We start from the raw sequence: 17,857 nt of genomic DNA, 5'->3' as shown, positions 1-17,857 counted from the left end.
AGCCCCTCCCTCCACCACTAGTACCAGCATCATCTGGGAACATAGTAGAATTGCAGATTCTCGGGCTCTGTTCCAGGAGATCTGGGGATGATACTCAGACATCTGAGCTTCAACCTGTAGAACACAGGACAATTTATCACAGATGCTTCCTTTTTTCAAGAAGAGGAGTCTTTAATGGAGATTTAAGATGGCCACTATGCCATTATTCTCTGTTCTCATTTTCCAGCCATTTAACTTTAAAATAAAATGAAACCATTGTCCCTCCTTGAAGTGGAGGACAGAGCCAGACGTCTAGCAAGAAATGGTTAATTCCAGGCCCACTGGCTCCCAGAGATTCTAAATCACCTGCCATCCTCCTGTGACTGCTGAAGAACTTCTGTTACTTCAGGCTGAGAGCCTGGGTTTATCCACTCAGCAGAGATTTCTCTCTCCCCTGCTGAGTGTCAGGCACTCTTTTGGGTGTTGGGGAAACAATACTGAACAAGACCAGCAAGTTCCCTGTCTTGGCAAGGAAGGGCAAATAGCAAATACCTATCCAAATAAAAGAGGCCAGCATGTGGTGCAGTAGGTTAAGCCTCTGACTACAATGCCAGCATCCCATTTGAGCATTGGTCCCAGTCCTGGCTACTCTGCTTCCAATCCAGCTCCCTACTAATATGCCTGAAAAAGCAGTGGAAGATGGCCCCAGGACTTGGGCCCTGCCAGCTAGTTGGGAGACCCAGATGGAGTCTTTATTCAATCCTGGCTGTTGCAGTCATTTGGGGAGTGAACCAGTGAATGAAAGATCTCTTTTCTCTCACCCCCGCCCTCACTTTCTGTCTCTGTCTCCCTCTCCCTCTCCCTTTCTCTGTAACTCTGCCTTTGAAATAAACAAATAAATCTTTAAAAATAGGATCACTTCAGGTAAAGCCAAAGGCTATGAGGTGGTAAAACAGGGTGTAGTGGCCCTCCAAGGGGCTTTTAGAAATGGATTTATTATTTTAAACAAATTGCCAGATACATTTCTACAGACTATGTCCAAGGGCTGTTGTAAGAAATTTAACTGGCAACATATCTGAAGTAAAACTTTTCAAATTATGCCCAAAAGTCCTCTGCTTAAATTTTCTATAGGTTCAGTGTTGAGGCTACAGACCCACTTTTAAGCCACAGAGGAAATGTGGTACTATTTGATCTTTCTTCTTCTTTCATTGCTGTTATGTTTTCAAGAATGGGATATGAATTTTTATAATATAACACATCAGGCTATGAACATTTCAATATTTGTGCTTGGTATTTTTTTCCAAAAAATCAAGAAGCATTAACCCTCATTGTTTAATAAAAATTGTACTTAGTAAATTATCTACCCTCACCTATACTTTGGTCTTTCACAGCTATGGTGGCAATTATTTCACATTTTAATTGTCCCCATTTGACACCGTAGCATCAGAGTGTGACTCTGCACGAGGACCTGGTGGGCATGTGTAGGAAGCATTATGATCTGCCACTCTACAGACTGCTTTCGAGGAATAGGCAAATTCTAAATGGCCTAAAAGAGGTCTATTTAATAGGTAAGTTAGTTTTTAGCATTTAAAATTCAGATTACCAGAGAATTCCAGATTTCTGCATTTCCTTAAACATCAGGAGATTTGAAAACCTGGGCTCATGTGCTTCTGTGAGCGAGGCAGTAGCCTCCTTTGAATGGTTACATGCTCTCCAGCACAACACAGCCCTCCCAGACCCCACCTCTTATTAATAATCTACCTGTCTCAGTAGAAATTGGAATGTGCAACTTTTAGAACAGGCATGAATGCATGCAATAGTTATGTCCTACTTAAAATATATAGCTTAGAAGTGGGTACATTCAGGATTCAGGAACTGAAGTTCACCTTGGAGTCTCAAGGAGGCAGCTGAGAATTCTGAGCAAGGTTCAAAATGCCCGAGAACATAGAGTAATCATAGTTACATATTGTGCTGATTCTCTACTTACATCTTAGAGCTGCAGAGGGTGAAAAGCACTGTTTGTCTGAAGGACTTTGTATTTATCAGATGAGATCCAAAAATTACCAGTTTTTAATGCCTGTCAAGTATTAGGCGTATGAAGCCTAAGTATCTAAGTGAAGTAACAGTCCACGAGGAATACCTGGAAAGTCCTCCTAAGTGTGAGCTTTCAAGAGGAATTTGATCCAAAGGCACCTACCCAGCAAAGAAAGGAAAGGCTCAGCAGATGGACAGCTCAGCATGAAAATGGGGAGAGTGAGGAAGGCGTGGGTAAATGTGAATTCAAAGATTGAAAGGGGATAAACTGAATTAGCAATCAATGTAGAGACAAAACATGTCATGTCTTAAATGAGAAAACTGATAGCAAGTAAAGAGACAGTGACAGTCTGAGTATAGAAAGAGAGCAAGATGATTTTCAGACATGCTAACTCTCATTAAATGAGACCGAGATAGAAAAGAGAGGAAAGAGAGGGAGAGAGAGACAGAAAGGAGGGGTAGAGAGAGGGAGAGAGAGAGAAAGGGAGGGAGAGAGAGATACCCGCTAGAGGAGCCACATTCAACTGGGATGTTGAACATTTATGACAGAAGGAAGGAAAGCTACTATTGACAGTGATTGCACACATGTCTTTACATCTGGACATGTGCTAAATAATGTGTGCTTAGTCTTTTTCTACCATGAGAAAATAGTATTTTAGATTTCTCCACACCCTACCCCAGAAGTTACAAATGTTCAATCTCAAAGAGGAATTTCCAAGTATTGAAAGATGCTCAATGCCCATTTATCATGTTTTTGTGTTCTACAAAGCTCCCATAACCTCTTATGTTTTGACCCCCATTGGCATTTCTGCTCTCCATGTGTAAACAGAATCACAAATACCACAGAAGGAGGCTTTGCTTTTGCTACCTGTGTCTAGAATTATCACTTCTTTCATCAGTTAGCTTCAGTTCAGTTCAACAGACACATAATGAAGGGCTTCTCTACGGAGGGCCCTGGGCTAGGTTCTAAAAGGAAAATGAAAGTAAGACTTATTGTTCTCAGGGCACGAACCCTCTTTTTAAATTTATTTTTTTTTTCACTTTACTTGAAATGCAAGGAGAGGGAAGGAAGGTAGAAGAGGAGGAGAGAGTGAGAATGGGGAGGGGGAGAAAGAGAGATCGTCCATCTTCTGGTTCACTCTCCAAATGCCTGCAACAACTGGGCTGGGCCAGGCCAAAGCTAGGAGCCCAGAACTCAATGAATATCTCCTGCGTGGGAGGCGGGACCCAAATATTTGAAGCATCACCTGCTGCTTCCCAGAGTGTACATCAGTAGAAAGCTAGAAGCAGAACTGGAGCTGGGACTCGAGACTGGTACCCCGATATGGGATGTGGGTGTTCTAAGCAACGTCTTAACCACTGTGCCACATGTTCCCTCTGAGTGTCAGCTGAAATTAGCAACCCAATTATTAGGAACATAGTAGGGTGGAAGTGAGGTGAGCATATAAAAAGACTGGTTTCTATCTTGGGGCTTTTGGTCCCCCTGCTTTGCTTTGAAGGTATCTAGCCCCGCTGGTGGGAGCAGCCTTTCTCAAGTACAAGGAGTTAGTATCTCTGGTGGATCCCAATGAAGCCCTGATGTCTGCCATTGTCACAAGAGTGAACTCAGGAGGAGATGATCCCCATGCCTTGGGATGAGATCACAGCCCAGATGAAACCTTGACTATGGTCTTGTGTATATCACACCAAGCCAGAGGACCCAGCTACAGTGCATCTGGATTCTGACTCACAGAACCTTTGAGATAATAAATATGTGCTGTTTTATGCCACTAAAATTTTATAGTAACTTTTTGTGCAGCAAAGGTAACTGGTAAATGATAGGCCAAAAACACTCATAAAAACAAATAACCTATCTTGTTAAGGGACTGGAAGGATTTGAGGAGAACTTGATTTTACAGTTGGGACTTGGGGTGGGTAATAGTGGAATTGAGAAGTCTCTCAGGTGGAGGGAATAGCAGGTGAAGTGTATTTAGTTCATTCATATAATGGTGGATTTTTCAGTTTGGATGATAAGGTACAGCTAAGGGGATAGAGAGACGTCTTGAAAGACACTTTGGTCTTTGGAAGCAAATATGGCATGAATTAACCTGCCAGCCAATCAGAAACTATGGCATGTTTGTGAAAGGAGGAATGACATGATGATGACTCTTCTTTAGGAAGTTCATCTTGTAGCTGCGATGGGCTGAGTAACTGAGCTACCTCCAGGGCCTCTGCATTACCACTACAGTGGATGAGGGTAACTCTTCCCCACATCCTTGCCAGCACTTATTGTTTGTTGATTTCTAACTAGCCATTCTAACTGGGGTTAGGTGAAATCTAATTGTGGTTTTGATTTGCATGTCCTTGATGGCTAGTGATCCTGAGCACTTTTGCATGTATCTGTTGGCCATTTGAATTTCCTCTTTTGAAAAATGCCTGTTAAAGTCCTTTGTTCATTTTTTAACTGAGTGGTTTGTCCTGTTGTTGTTGAGTTTCTTGAGCTTTTTTATGTATTCTGGATAGTAATCATTTATTGGTTGCATAGTTTGCAAATATTTTCTCCCATTTTGTTGGTTGCCTCTTCACTTTGCTGAGTGTTTCTTTTGCAGTACAGAAGCTTCTCAGCTTGATGTGATCCCATTTGTCAGGTTTTTTTGGCTTTGATTGCCTGTGCTTCTGGGTCTTTTCCAAAAGCTCTTTCCTTATTCCAATGTCTTGCAAAGTTTCCCCCATATTTTCCTCTAGTAATTAGATGGTGTCAGGTCATAGATTTACATTCTTGATCCATATTGAGTTGACATTTGTATAAGGTGTAAGGCAGGGGTCTTGTTTTATACTTCGGCCTATGGAGATCCAGTTTTCCCAGCACCATTTGTTGAAGAGACCCTCCTTTCTCAAGGGATTGAGCTTAGCTCCTTTGTCAAAGATTAGTTGGTTGTAGATGCATGGAATGATTTCTGGAGTTTCTGTTCTGTTCCATTGGTTTACACAATTGATTTTTTGCCAGTAGCAGGCTGCTTTGATTATAACTGCCCTGTAGTGTACCTCAAAATCTGGTGTTGTGTTGTCTCCAGCTTTATTTTTGCTGTATAAGATTGATTTATCTATTTGGGGTCTCTTGAGTTTCCATATAATTTTTAGCAATTTTTTCCAGAGCTGAGAATGTTTTTGGTATTTTGGTTGGGATGACCTTGAATTTGTAAATTGCTGTTGATAGTATAGACATTTTGATTATATTCTTCCAGTCCACAAATATGGAAAATACTTCTTTTTTTGTGACTACTTCTATTTTTTTCTTTAAATGTTTTGTAATTTTCATCATAGAGATCTTTCACCTCTTTTGGTTACATTTATTCCAAGATATTTAATTTTTTCTGTAGCTATTATGAATGGGATTGATCATGGAAGTTCTTTCTCAGTCATGGTATTGCCTGTATACAAAGGCTATTGATTTTTGTGTATTGATTTTATATCCTGACATTTTACCAAACTCTTTTACAAGTTCCAGTAGTCTCTTAGTGTAGTCTTCTGGTTCCCCTATATATAGAACCATGTCATCTGCAAATAGGGATAATTTGATTTTTCCTTTCCAATTTATATCCCTTTGATTTCTTTTTCTTGCCTAATGGATCTGGTTAAAACATCCAGGACTATACTGAATGGCAGTGGTGGGAGTGGGATCCTTTTCTGGTTCCGAATCTTAGTAGGAATGCTTCCAACTTTTCCCCATTCAATATGATACTGGCTGCGGATTTGTCATAAATTGCTTTGATTATGTTGAGGAATGTTCCTTCTATACCCAATTTGCCTAACATTTTCATCATGAAAAGAGGTTGTATTTTATCAAATCCTTTCTCTGCATCTATTGAGCTAACCATGTGGTTTTGTTCCTCAGTTTGTTAATGTGATGTGTTACATTTATTTGTGAATGTTGAACCGACCCTGCATATGAGGGATAAATCCCACTTGTTCTGGGTGAATGATCTGTCTGATGTCTTGTTGGATTCCATTAGCTAGTATTTTGTTGAGGATTTTTGCATCTATGACCATTAGGATTATTGGCCTATAGTTCTTTTTCTCTGTATGTTTTTCTGGTTCAGGAATTAAGGTAATGCTGGCTTTATAGAAGGAATTTGGGGCCGGCGCCATGGCTCACTAGGCTAATCCTCCACCTGCAGCGCTGGCATCCCAGGTTCTAGTCCCAGTCGGGGTGCCGGATTCTGTCCTGGTTGCCCCTCTTCCAGTCCAGCTCTCTGCTGTGGCCCTGGGAAGGCAGTGAAGGATGGCCCAAGTGCTTGGGCCCTGCACCCACATGGGAGACCAGGAGGAAGCACCTGGCTCCTGGCTTCGGATTGACACAGCGTGCCAGCCATGGCAGCCATTTGGGGGGTGAACCAATGGAAAAGGAAGACATTTCTCTCTCTCTCTCTCTCTCTCTAACTCTGCCTGTCCAAAAAAAAAAAAAGGCATTTGGAAGGATTCTTTCCCTTTTCAATTGTTTTGAATAGCTTGAGAAGAATTGGAGTTAGTGCTTCTTTAAAGTCTGGTAGAATTCAGCAATGAAGCCATCAGGTCCTGGGCTTTTCTTTGTTGGGAGGTTCTTTATTACTGATTCAATTTATGTCTTGGTTATTGGTTTGTTGATGTTTTCTATGCCTTCATGGCTCAATTTTGATAGATTGTTATGTGTACATATGTGTAAATATGTGTTATGTGTACATTTCTTCTATATTTTCTGATTTGTTGGCATATGGTTATTTGTAATAATTCCTGATGATTCTCTTTATTTCAGTGATATCTGTTGCTACATTTCCTTTTTATCTCTGATTTTATTAATTTGGGTTTCTCCCTCTTTTTTCTTTTGGTTAGTTGGGCCAATGACATATCAATTTTGTTTATTTTTTGACAAAAGAGATCTTCATTTCACTGATCATTTGTGTTGTTTTTTAGGTTTCAATTTTGCTTACTTCTCTAATTTTGTTTATTTCTTTTCTCCTATTTTTGCATCTAAGTGAAGAATAGCTTTGGACTCTTGTTTTAAATATGTCCCATACAGTTATGAAAATCTCTTTCTAGAAACTGAAGAATCCTCTTCCATTTTGCATAATAAGCCTCTCTTTTATGTAATAATATTTGTTATTTGTAGCAAATGTTGAAAGTATAATAAGCATTGTTTAAGGAAAGATTAGCCAAATAGAGAAACGCATGAAGAAGAAAATAAGATTATCACCCAGAGACAATATCTTTTTATGTTTTGATTTCATGTATGCAGTTATATGAAAGTACTTCAAAAAATTCAAAGAAAATATGTCTTGTGGAAAAGCAGCGCTTGGATTTCATTCTTTGCACCAAAATAAACTTAACTTTAAATCATTTTTTGCACAAACTTTTTGAAGTACTCTCATATTATAATTTGGGATATTATACATCCTGTTTCTTTGAACATGTGTTATGAATGGTGAGTCATATATGCCACTATAATATGAAATGTATAAAATATAAAGTACTAACACATATCATTAAATACTTACCTATTCAATCATGTGCTTATCAGTTATCTATTTATGTTCATGTATGTATCATGTGATTTAAATCCCTGCTGGTCAGTCCTCCCCCTACATGCTCAGATAAGGGATAAAATCTTGTCTGTGGCTAACTGCTCTGAATAGCAGGGAACTCTGGCATTCGTTGGCTTTTTTTTTTTTTTTTTTGGTTATTTGGGCCAATTGTGTATCAATGTGGTTTATCAGTTTATCAGTTTCGTTGCCTTTCACTCTGCTTTTTGCAATTTCCAGTGTGCTGCTGGAGAAGACTATATGAACAGGTGTCTGGGAGAATGCTGCACACCTGCCTGTATGAACTCTCCCCATATCTCCAATGTGAGCTCTGCTCCTTCACCAAGCAAGCATGGTCCTCCTGGGACCGATGTTGTGTTGCAAATCTGCCTCTTGGTGCTCTCTCCTAAATGCCTTTTTAAACACGCTCAATAATAGATGAGCACCTGGGCCCTTCAGTAAGGAGCGCTCAAGCAGTTTTGAGAACCAGAAAAAGCTCTTTTGCCCTTGTGAGCTGCTTCTTGGAACACCCCCAATTCCCGGGACACCATTTAGTACCCATTCAGTCCAGGACAGTGAGTGTTCTTCTGGTGGATTTTGTTGCTCTATTTCCTCTTCACGTTACTTTTTTAGTCCTAGACTCAACTTCCACTAAACCTTTGCAGCCAGTTGGCTGGCATAGAATCCCTTCTCTGCTCTCCTTCTCAACTCTGGGCTATCCTCAGTGCTATGTGACTCAACCAGAGTGAATACCCTTGATTTGGTGTGACTGATCCATTGTCTAAGTCCTAGTATTCCACAGATAAGTGAGTGTGTTTCCACTGTCTTGTCACAGTTTAGCACTGCGTTCCATCATCTGAGGGACCTTCAGCAAGTCACATGTCTATAAGACAGGGGAATTGGTATAAATCTCACAGGTTCATTCTAGCTCATATGCCCTGTGTTTTTAAGTACTGGTTTGGATTTTGCACAATGTTCTGACTGTAACATATTTCTAGTGACATCTACTTACTCATTAATTTGTTATAAGACTTGCTTATTTTTAGAACTTCATTTCTTACAGCGGGCAGCTCAGTCATTTGGCTCCATGGGCTTTGTTAACAGCTACATTCTGGGAAGAATGCTCGGGTGGGGGTTGAATTTTTCCACTATTCTGCTTCTGCCTCTGTAGAGATTCTTAACACTAACAACCAAGAGCAGCCTTCTTTGGAAACTGGCTACTGGGCAACCAGAGAAAAGCCTTTGTCTTTGCCTTGTGCATTTGGGCCATTTGTGTGTCCCTTATGAAGGACACCTTGGTGATTGGAGATTAGCAGGGCTGTTTGGAGATGTTGTAAGCATGGAAATGTGACCCAGAGTTCCCTACCCCACTGCAGACAGCTCCCCTCCCCCATCTCTCTCTTGCTCCTCTTTTTTTTTTTTTTTTTCATTCTGTGTTTCTGGACATTGTTTTGCAAGTATCCCCTTATCTCTTTCTCTGCAATCTTTTCTTCAAAATTAGAAATCATTGTTAGGGCATGGTGGTACTTTTTTCACCTTTTCACATTTTAAAATCATTATTATGTTTGGGGACAAAAGTGTGTGTTCACGCTCTGGTTTATCATTCATTCAGCACATTTTAATTTGTTCCTATAACATGCTAGATTCTGTCTGTGAGCAAGGAGTATGAGAAAAGTGAGTGGAGAACATGGTCACATCAGTAGAGAAGGCAAGAGACCAGGAGGCACATGGAGAAGGAAGGCACAAGAGAGAAGCTGGAAGAAGTGGATAGGGGTAGGATTTCTAAAAGGATAAGGAACTGTGCAAAGCAGAAGGCAGAACTGAAAAGAAAGCAATCAGGAGATTTAGGGAGTTAACACTGAGCTTATGCCAATTCTTATCAGGAAGTCTCTAAAGCAATTGGAACCCTGATTGACAGATTAAATTAAGTGTTAGTAATAGCTAACACTATAATATGTCCATGATAGCCCATGATATGCCAGTACTTATAGATCAGCCACTGTTCTAAGAAATTACTCATATTTATTCATATTAGTCCCTACCGTATCTTTACAGAGTCAGTATTTTAATTTTTATTTGTATATTTTCATTCTATTTGAAAGGCAAAGAAAGAAAGATCTTCATGAGCTGATTTATCCCCCCCAAATGCCTGCAATAGCCAGGGCTGGGTCAGACTAAATCCAGGAGCCTGGAACTCCACCTATGTGGGTGGTAGGGACCCAGGTATTCGAGCCGTTGTCTGCTGCCACCCAGCGTGTGCGTTACCAGGAAGCCGGTTTGAAAGTGGAATAGACCAGGCACTCTGATATAGGATGCTGGCATTCAAAGTGGTGACTTTAAGCTGATGTGCCAAATATTTAACTCTGGAGTCAGCATTTAAGATGTAAAAAACAAAAACAAAAATCAGAGAGCCCATAGAGGTTTAGTGGCTTTCCAAAGAACACAGCTAGTAGGTCGGGGAGCCAGAGACTCTACTGATCTCCACATACCACCACTGGCAACACACAGAAGGGTCTGGGCCCATTCATGCCCTGTGGGTAGTACAGTGTGGATCAACCCACCACGGCCGCTTCCAAGTGTCCTAGTGCCTGTTTTCCTTCCCCACCAGTTCTTGCTAATCTAAAATTCAAGTCTCGTGCTCCGTGTTTACTGAATGTAGCCGCATTTTCGCTTGAGCCTCTGGGCTGGTCTTGGGTATCATCCTGACTGGTTAGGCTATGTGGCTCTATTCTGGGTTGAAGCAGGTTAGGACAAGCCTGAGAAAACACTGGGCATTCTTCCCGCACATTTGCTTGCGCTTAGAAAGATTTATGACAATCCTGTGGCTTTTGTATGCCCTTGGATATCTTGTGCCTGGTGATTGAATGTTGATCCCCTCAAAATGATATACAGTTTCCACCTACTAAGTCAGTCTCTGGGTTTCTCAGAAATATAGCCCAGCTAAAAGCAAAAGCAACTGACTCGACTGAAGAAATGACTAGTGTATTTTAATCATAAGAAGATGGCTGTGAAAGATGGGTACTTTCCATTGTACTCCATCAGTTGCAATGTTGTTCCTGGTTGTCCTGGGTTTCTGGCCTCTCTGACAGTTGTAAGCTTCTTTCTCTTGAGCTTTTGAAACCTTCAGAAAAGTAGCTAGAACCCACAGTAGGACATCATCCTCACCTTGAGAACTGTTCTAAAACCTGAGACAGAGTTTTGTTGAACTGGAGGCAAATATACTTTCTTTATAAAAAAAAAAACATATTTTGTTTGCTTTAAATCCAAAGAGATAGACAAAGATCAATTTTCCATCTGTAGGTTCACTCCCCAAAAGCCAGGATTGCAAGGACTAAAGCCAGGAGCTGAGAACTCAATCTGTGTCTCCCATGTGGGTGGCAGGATCTAACTACTTGAGCCATCACCTACTGGAATTGAAAACGGAGCTGCAACTCAAACCCATGCACTTTGATATGGCATGTGGGTTCCCAAATGGTATCTTCACTGCTACAGCAAATGCCCACCCCAAATCAAACTTCCATTGTTCGTTGCCCTTGACCCTTGAATCAGGTAAACAGCATTGTGTGTTTCAGTTGTCTGGATAGTACCAGTACCCAGAAGAGCAAAACAGACCATCAGGATGGCCAGAACTGGACTCCAGAGCTTTTTAGCACTTTCAGCTGCAAAAGAGAACTGAGTCAGCACTTGTTGTATACAGGGACTTGGTGAAAATAAACTGTCAGAAACAGATCCGGTTGACTCATTGGCAACAAGCAGTCTGGAAGAGCCAGTGGTAGAACATCCTGTACATCTCCACACTGGTGTGGCCCTGGGAGGCTGAAAGCTTAAGCAGAGACCAACACTGTAAAAGATGTGCTCCGACAAGACTGTCACTTTGGTCTTTGACATACAAGCTAGCCAGTGGGATTCATTAACCATCCATAGGGGTCTCTCATTTTCCAGCTCCCTGCTTTTTTCTCAGCATTCACATATTTTCAATTATTTTCCGAGAGCTTCTTTGCGAAGAAACCAAGAAAGCTTTCTATTTCTTTGCCTCCTCCTTTTCCTTTCTACCTGGCCCTGCGGTGAGCTTCTCATCACACCTCTTATCATGGTAATTCCAGAAATAACATCTTTCTTTTCTGCCCTGCCTTTTATCTGAGGACCCCACTGGGCTGCTGTGGCAGGGAGGGCTCCCCAGCAGCAACCCCCACCCAGCACAGCAGCCCTCTGCTTTTGGGTCATTGAGGTAAAGTTCTGGAAACACAGATATAACTGTTTTACTTTCTGAGAGTTAGGGGCGTAGTGCAGAAAGGAGGTAGCTGAGTTGCATAACCCTTTTTGACAAAAATCAGGTATTTAGTCCTGTTTCTGGCTCAACAGTAACCATCAACTTATACTGCAGGAAGAGAAGAGATGAACAATTAATGGCTATGGACAAAATTTGCTTATTGAAAATGGATGGCGATATGCTTAATTGAAGTGGTTAATAGAAGGCCATACTGTTGGGGTGGACATTTGACACGGTGGTTAATACTCCACCTAGGATGCCCACATCCCATATTGACATGTCTGGTTCAAGTCCCAGCATGACTCCCCATTCCAGTGCCCTGCAAATGCACATCCTAGAATGCAGCAGATGATGGATGGAGCAAGTAGTTGGTCTCTGCTCATGGGAAACCTGGATTGAATTCCAGGCTCCTGAACTCAAGGTGGCCCAGCCCTGGCTGTTGTAAGCATTTGGGGAATGGATCAGTAGATGGAAGATCTCTGCTCTCTGTCCGTCTCTCTGTCTGCTTTTCCAGTAAATAAAATTAATACTTGAAAATCTAATTAAAAATAAATAATGAAGCCACATGCTCTGTGAGTTCCTATTGTTTAGATTTGAAGAACAGAAGGGAAGCTGTCTGTTAACAATGTAATATGCACGTCTGTTATAATTGCCTTTCCTAATGCCACCTGGAGTTCCCAGCTCTCTGTCCAGTGAGGACTTGTTAACCTACTGACCTCTCTGTCTATTTTTTGCTGGTGACTCCTCTCTCTCTCCTTGCAACACCTTAGATCTTCTGTTGAAGTCTTTCTCTCCACCTTCTCACCATTCATTCTCAGGCTTACTCCACCTGCCTTTATTTACCAGTGTGCTCCAGGGTTCCATGCTTGACCTTCTCAACTCACAGCCCCACGTGCATAGACTTTGTAAATGCTGTGTGTCTAAAAGCGATGATGTTCACATCTCTATGCCCAGATCTTTTCCCTGAGCCCTGAACTTACAGCCCCACCACCTTCTTTTAAGCCTTAGCTTTTATGTTCCAAGGACATGAATTACTGCAATCACCTCCTCTGTTCTAATCTATCCTTCACAGTGTCAAGTGGCTCCACCTAAAATGCAAAATTATTCACACCAGTTTCCTGACTACAGCTCCACTGTAGCACTCCAGTGGCACCCAGATGAAGCCTCTAAACCACACAGAGAAGCTTCATTTCCTGGCTTTTGACCCGAGCTTGCCTCTTCATTCTCATTTGCTATTGGTGCTCAACTTCTATGCAAAATTCTACCTATAAGAAATTGGTTAAGCTTCTCTGAATCTACCATACTCTCTCCACCTTGCACTTACATGTGGTTTTCCTATTTTAAACAAAGATTTATTTATTTGAAAGGGAGAATGATAGAAAGAAGAGAGAGAGACAGAGGAAGGGAGGGAAGGAGAGGGGGAGGAAGGGAGGGGAGAAGTCATTCTTTCATCGCTGGTTAACTGTTCAAATGTCCCCAACACCTGGGGCTGAGTCAGGCCAAATCCAGGATCCAGGAACTCCCACATAGGTCGCAGGAACCCATGTACCTGGGCCAGCATCTGCTGCCTGCCAGGTGCATTAGCAGGAAGCTAGATTGGAAATGAGAAATTAACTGGGACACAAATATGCACTCTGATACAGGGTGCAGGTATCTCAATCACTGGTTTAAACCGCTGTGCCACAACACTTGCCTTAGTTTTCCTGTTGTCGAGAGAAGTCACTTTCCTCCTGCTTGGCTAACTCTTTTTTTTTTTTTAACTTTTATTTAATGAATATAAATTTCCAAAGTACAGCTTATGGATTACAATGGCTTCTCTCCCCATAACTTCCCTCCCACCCGCAACCCTCCCCTTTCCCTCTCCCTCTCCCCTTCCATTCACATCAAGATTCATTTTCAATTCTCTTTGTATACAGAAGATCAGTTTAGCATATATTAAGTAAAGATTTCAACAGTTTGCACCCACATAGAAACACAAAGTGAAAAATACTGTTTGAGTACTAGTTATAGCATTAAATCACAATGTACAGCACATTAAGGACAGAGATCCTACATGAGGAGTAAGTGCACAGTGACTCCTGTTGTTGACTTAACAAATTGACACTCTTGTTTATGGCATCAGTAATCACCCTAGGCTCTTGTCATGAGTCGCCAAGGCTATGGAAGCCTTTTGAGTTCACTGACTCTGATCATATTTAGACAAGGTCGTAGTCAAAGTGGAAGTTCTCTCCTCCCTCTTGGCTAACTCTTAATGACTCGTCAGGGCTCAGTTCAAGTGCTGCCTCCTCTGGTGAGCTCTTCCTGACCTCTCTGCAAGCCCCATTAGAAACTGATTATGTGTGTTCTTAAACTGATGACAGACACATCAGCCATGCACTTAGCTCACTGCACAGTTGCCCTCCATATCTGTGGTGTCTGCAGCCACATATTCAATCAACTGAGGATGGAAAACGTTCAGGAAATAATTGCGTACTGGCTGAACACCTCTTCTCTCATGATCATCTCAGCAATACAGGACAGCAGCTATTTACTTGACATATTGAATCAGGAATTATAAGTAATCTATAGATGATTTAAAGAATATGAGAAGGCATATGTAGGTAGCTTCTATGCAAATACTAAACTGTTTTTGTGTAATAGACTTGAGCGTTGGTGGATTTTGGTATCTGAAGGGGTCCTGGAACCAATTTTCCATTAATAGTGAGGTTTGACTGTATTTTACTTGCTCATTTTTACATGTATGTGTTCTCCAAATTGTGAATTCTTGAAGAACAGAAACTAAGTCTCTCAGTTCTACATCTCTAGTGCTTAATGCAGCCTGGCACCTAATAAATACTTAGTAAACATCAAATGAATGAATAAATGAATTCTTGTGGCCAGTGCTTTGTCCTAGTAGATTAAGCCCCTGCCTGTGGAGCCTGTATCCCATATTGGTGCCAGTTCAAGTCCTGACTGCTCCACTTCTGGTCTAGTTCCCTGCTGGTGGCCTGGGAAAGCAATGGTGGATGGTCCAGGTGCTTGGCCCCTGCACTTACGTGGGAGATTGGGAAGAGGCTCCTGTCTTCAGATCAGCCCAGCCCTGGATGTTGTGGCCATTTGGGGAGTGAACCAGCGGATGAAGACCTTGTTCTCTGTCTCTCCCTCTCTCTGTAACTCTACCTCTTAAGTAAATAAATCTTTAAAAAAGTAAGAAATTCTGAATTGCCTAATATAATCTTTACAACAACTCACTGAGAAATCATTACCCCAGTTTTAGAGATGAGGAAATTGAAATCTAGAGAAGTGAACTAACTTGCTGAGGATCACATAAAGATCATGTCACTGGGCAATGTAGGTATTCCAAACCTCATGGAGGTTTTGCATTTTCCACAGCCACTATATAGTAGAATTCCAAAGTAACTAGGTTGTAGGCTGTTTTTAGCTTGGTTATGCAAAGGATAGAAAGAACTGAGGTTAGCAACAGATTTTGAAACCCAATGAAAGGGGTTGCCTTCATGTTGGCTTCTGTTTTAGTTCCAGAATTTCTACTAATGCCTGTAAAGTCAGCACCAGCCAACCAGTCAACTGACATTCATTGTACCATTCTGTGCTTGGCTCTTTGGAGAACATGGTGTTAGCATTACCAGTGTTGATGAGGCTGACACTGGGGTAGCTTTTTTCCTCCTCTCTTATTTCTGTCTCCCCTCTCCAAGGCAATTAAACTGTTTCTGAGGTTCTTGTCCCCACTGGGCTGTGGTGAGGAAAGAAAGGCCCATGTGTTTATTCATAGTGGATGACTAATTGTTTTGATCACATGTCCAGTTTTAATGGAGCGCAGAGCCACTCTTAAAGTCTGGTTCCTTTTGCATATTTCCAGGTCTACATCACTCTCTCTCCTTGCATAGTCAACTCTCATCATTCCTTTTTTTTTCTACCAAATGCCAGTCTTGCCTGGGGTACTGCCTCCACCTTGAGTTAGCTTAGGTCTGTGCTTTTGAGACAGATGGTTTTTTTTTTTTTTCTAAAAGATTTATTTATTTGAAAGGCAGAGGCAGAGAGAGAGAGAGAGAGAGAGATAAATCTTCCATCCACTGGTCCATTCCCCAAATGGTGGTCGGAGCTGAGCCAATCCGAAGCCAGGAGCCAGGAGCTTCCTCTGGGTCTCCCACACGGGTGCAGGGGCCCAAGGATTTGGACTATCCTCTACTGCTTTCCCAGGCCATAGCAGAGAGCTGGATTAGAAGTAGAACAGCTGGGTCTCAAACCGGCACCCATATAGGATGCCGGCAGGGCAGGTGACGGCTTTACCTGTTACACCACAGCGTTGGCCCCGAGACAGATAGTTCTTAATATTGCATCTTCTTTTCCTCAGACATTAGCAGGTGTGCTTCCAGCTTCACTCTCCTCTCATTCATGGAAAGATCCCGTCCACATATCTGTAGGGTAAATGAGCCGAGAGTGACTGTCCATATTAAGACCTTTAGGTTAAACGACATTCTCTAACTCTACTTTTATCAAAGAATTCTGCATTAATTCATTCACTCAATTTTTGTTCACCTTACTCTGTTGCAGACACCTATCCAGTACTCTATGCTAAGAATCAACAACAAACACAGAAATCTCTACCCTTGTGGAGTATGAATTCTAGCTGGGAAAAAGAAGAAGCTATATATAAGTAAATTATACAGAGTGTTAGCTAGAGTAAGTGCTAAAGACATACAATAAAGCAAGGAGGGAGGTACACAACATTGTGCAAGGTGTTAAAATTTTAGATAAGGGAGCTAAGGAAAACCTCATTGAAAAAGTAGGTTGGGAGTTACTGAACTAAATGAAGTGTCAATTTCCCCATATTTTCCAACTGATGCTAATGGAATCTAACTCCTTGTTCAGAACTCCACAGTATAGGAAGGATGCCTGGTAGATGGGAATCTCTTTCTTTTAAGGCTTCATAGGAGAGGTAAATCAACACACATGTAAAGGGAATTTTCTAACATCTCAATGACAGTGTGTACATTAAGATCCATTGAATTTTATTGGAGTAGGATAGAGTCCCTCCTAGGAGGTTAGGGAAAACTTCTTATGATCTGACAGGTGTCTGAGGAAGAACAGCATTCACATTGACAGAGGTGGAGGCAGGCAAGATAATGCTGTGGAAGAAGGAAGGGAGCATGTGGCTGGCATGATAAGACACACAGAGCAGCTTAACAGGAGTGGAGCTTCCACATGGTGGAGTGGAAGGAGTGAGAGCCCAGGGTTAGTGTAGGATTAGTGGGAAATGGAAAATAGAAAAGTAGCTAGACTCCGGAGGGCCTGAACTGTGGGCCACAGCAATTTCTTTCTATTTCTGCTTTGTTCCTGAGTATAGCTCTTGTAGTAACAATCAAGGGAAAGGACCTGAAGAGTGCAGAGCATCTATCACAGAGTACGGCATTCAGTGGGTGCTCAGTATACACCACTGAAAGTCTTTAGTACTGTTAATGGCTGATTATCTAGAAGGGCCATAGTGGTGTGTGAACTGTTATTCATGTAATTCATGTCCACACAGAAATGTTAAACTGTTAGAGCAAAAAGCGTACTTAGAATAGACACAAGAATATTTCAGAAAGTTCATAGAAATAAGCTTATCTTGGCGCCTGCCAAATTTTTTAAAGATTCATTTATTTCATTTGAAAGGCAGAGTTACACAGAGGCAGAGAGAGAGACTGATCGATACATCTTCGATCCACTGGTTCACTCCCCAAATGGCTGCAATGGCTGGAGCTGAGCCAATCCAGAGCCAGGAGACTCTTCTGGGTCTCCCATGTGGGTGCAGGGGCCCAAAGACTTGGGCCATCTTCTGCTGCTTTCCCAGGCCATGTAAGAAAGCTGGATTAGAAGTGAAGCAGCCAGGATTCTAACCCACATTGATATGAGATGCTGGCACAGAGGTCAGCAGCTTTACCCACTACACCACAGCACCAGCCCCACCAAAATTTTTGAAATCCATGTATATGAGCAGTCTTAAAGTTCATGAAAATGCATATTATGAAAGAACTGTGCTAGCTGGTGCTGCAGCTCACTT

At 41.7% G+C, this 17,857-nt stretch overlaps 1 protein-coding gene across 1 annotated transcript in view; it reads left to right on the top strand.

Annotated features, from left to right (window-relative positions):
- Nucleotides 1-17,857, top strand: part of GRIN2B (glutamate ionotropic receptor NMDA type subunit 2B) — a gene marked incomplete at its 5' end in the record, with an annotated part of 515,436 nt that overhangs the window by 380,066 nt on the left and 117,513 nt on the right.

The sequence above is a fragment of the Oryctolagus cuniculus genome, chromosome 9 (assembly GCF_964237555.1).
Source record: "Oryctolagus cuniculus chromosome 9, mOryCun1.1, whole genome shotgun sequence".
NCBI classification, from domain to species: domain Eukaryota; kingdom Metazoa; phylum Chordata; class Mammalia; order Lagomorpha; family Leporidae; genus Oryctolagus; species Oryctolagus cuniculus.
Note: the sequence above shows the minus strand (reverse complement) of the source record. Positions and strands in the feature narration are given on the sequence as shown.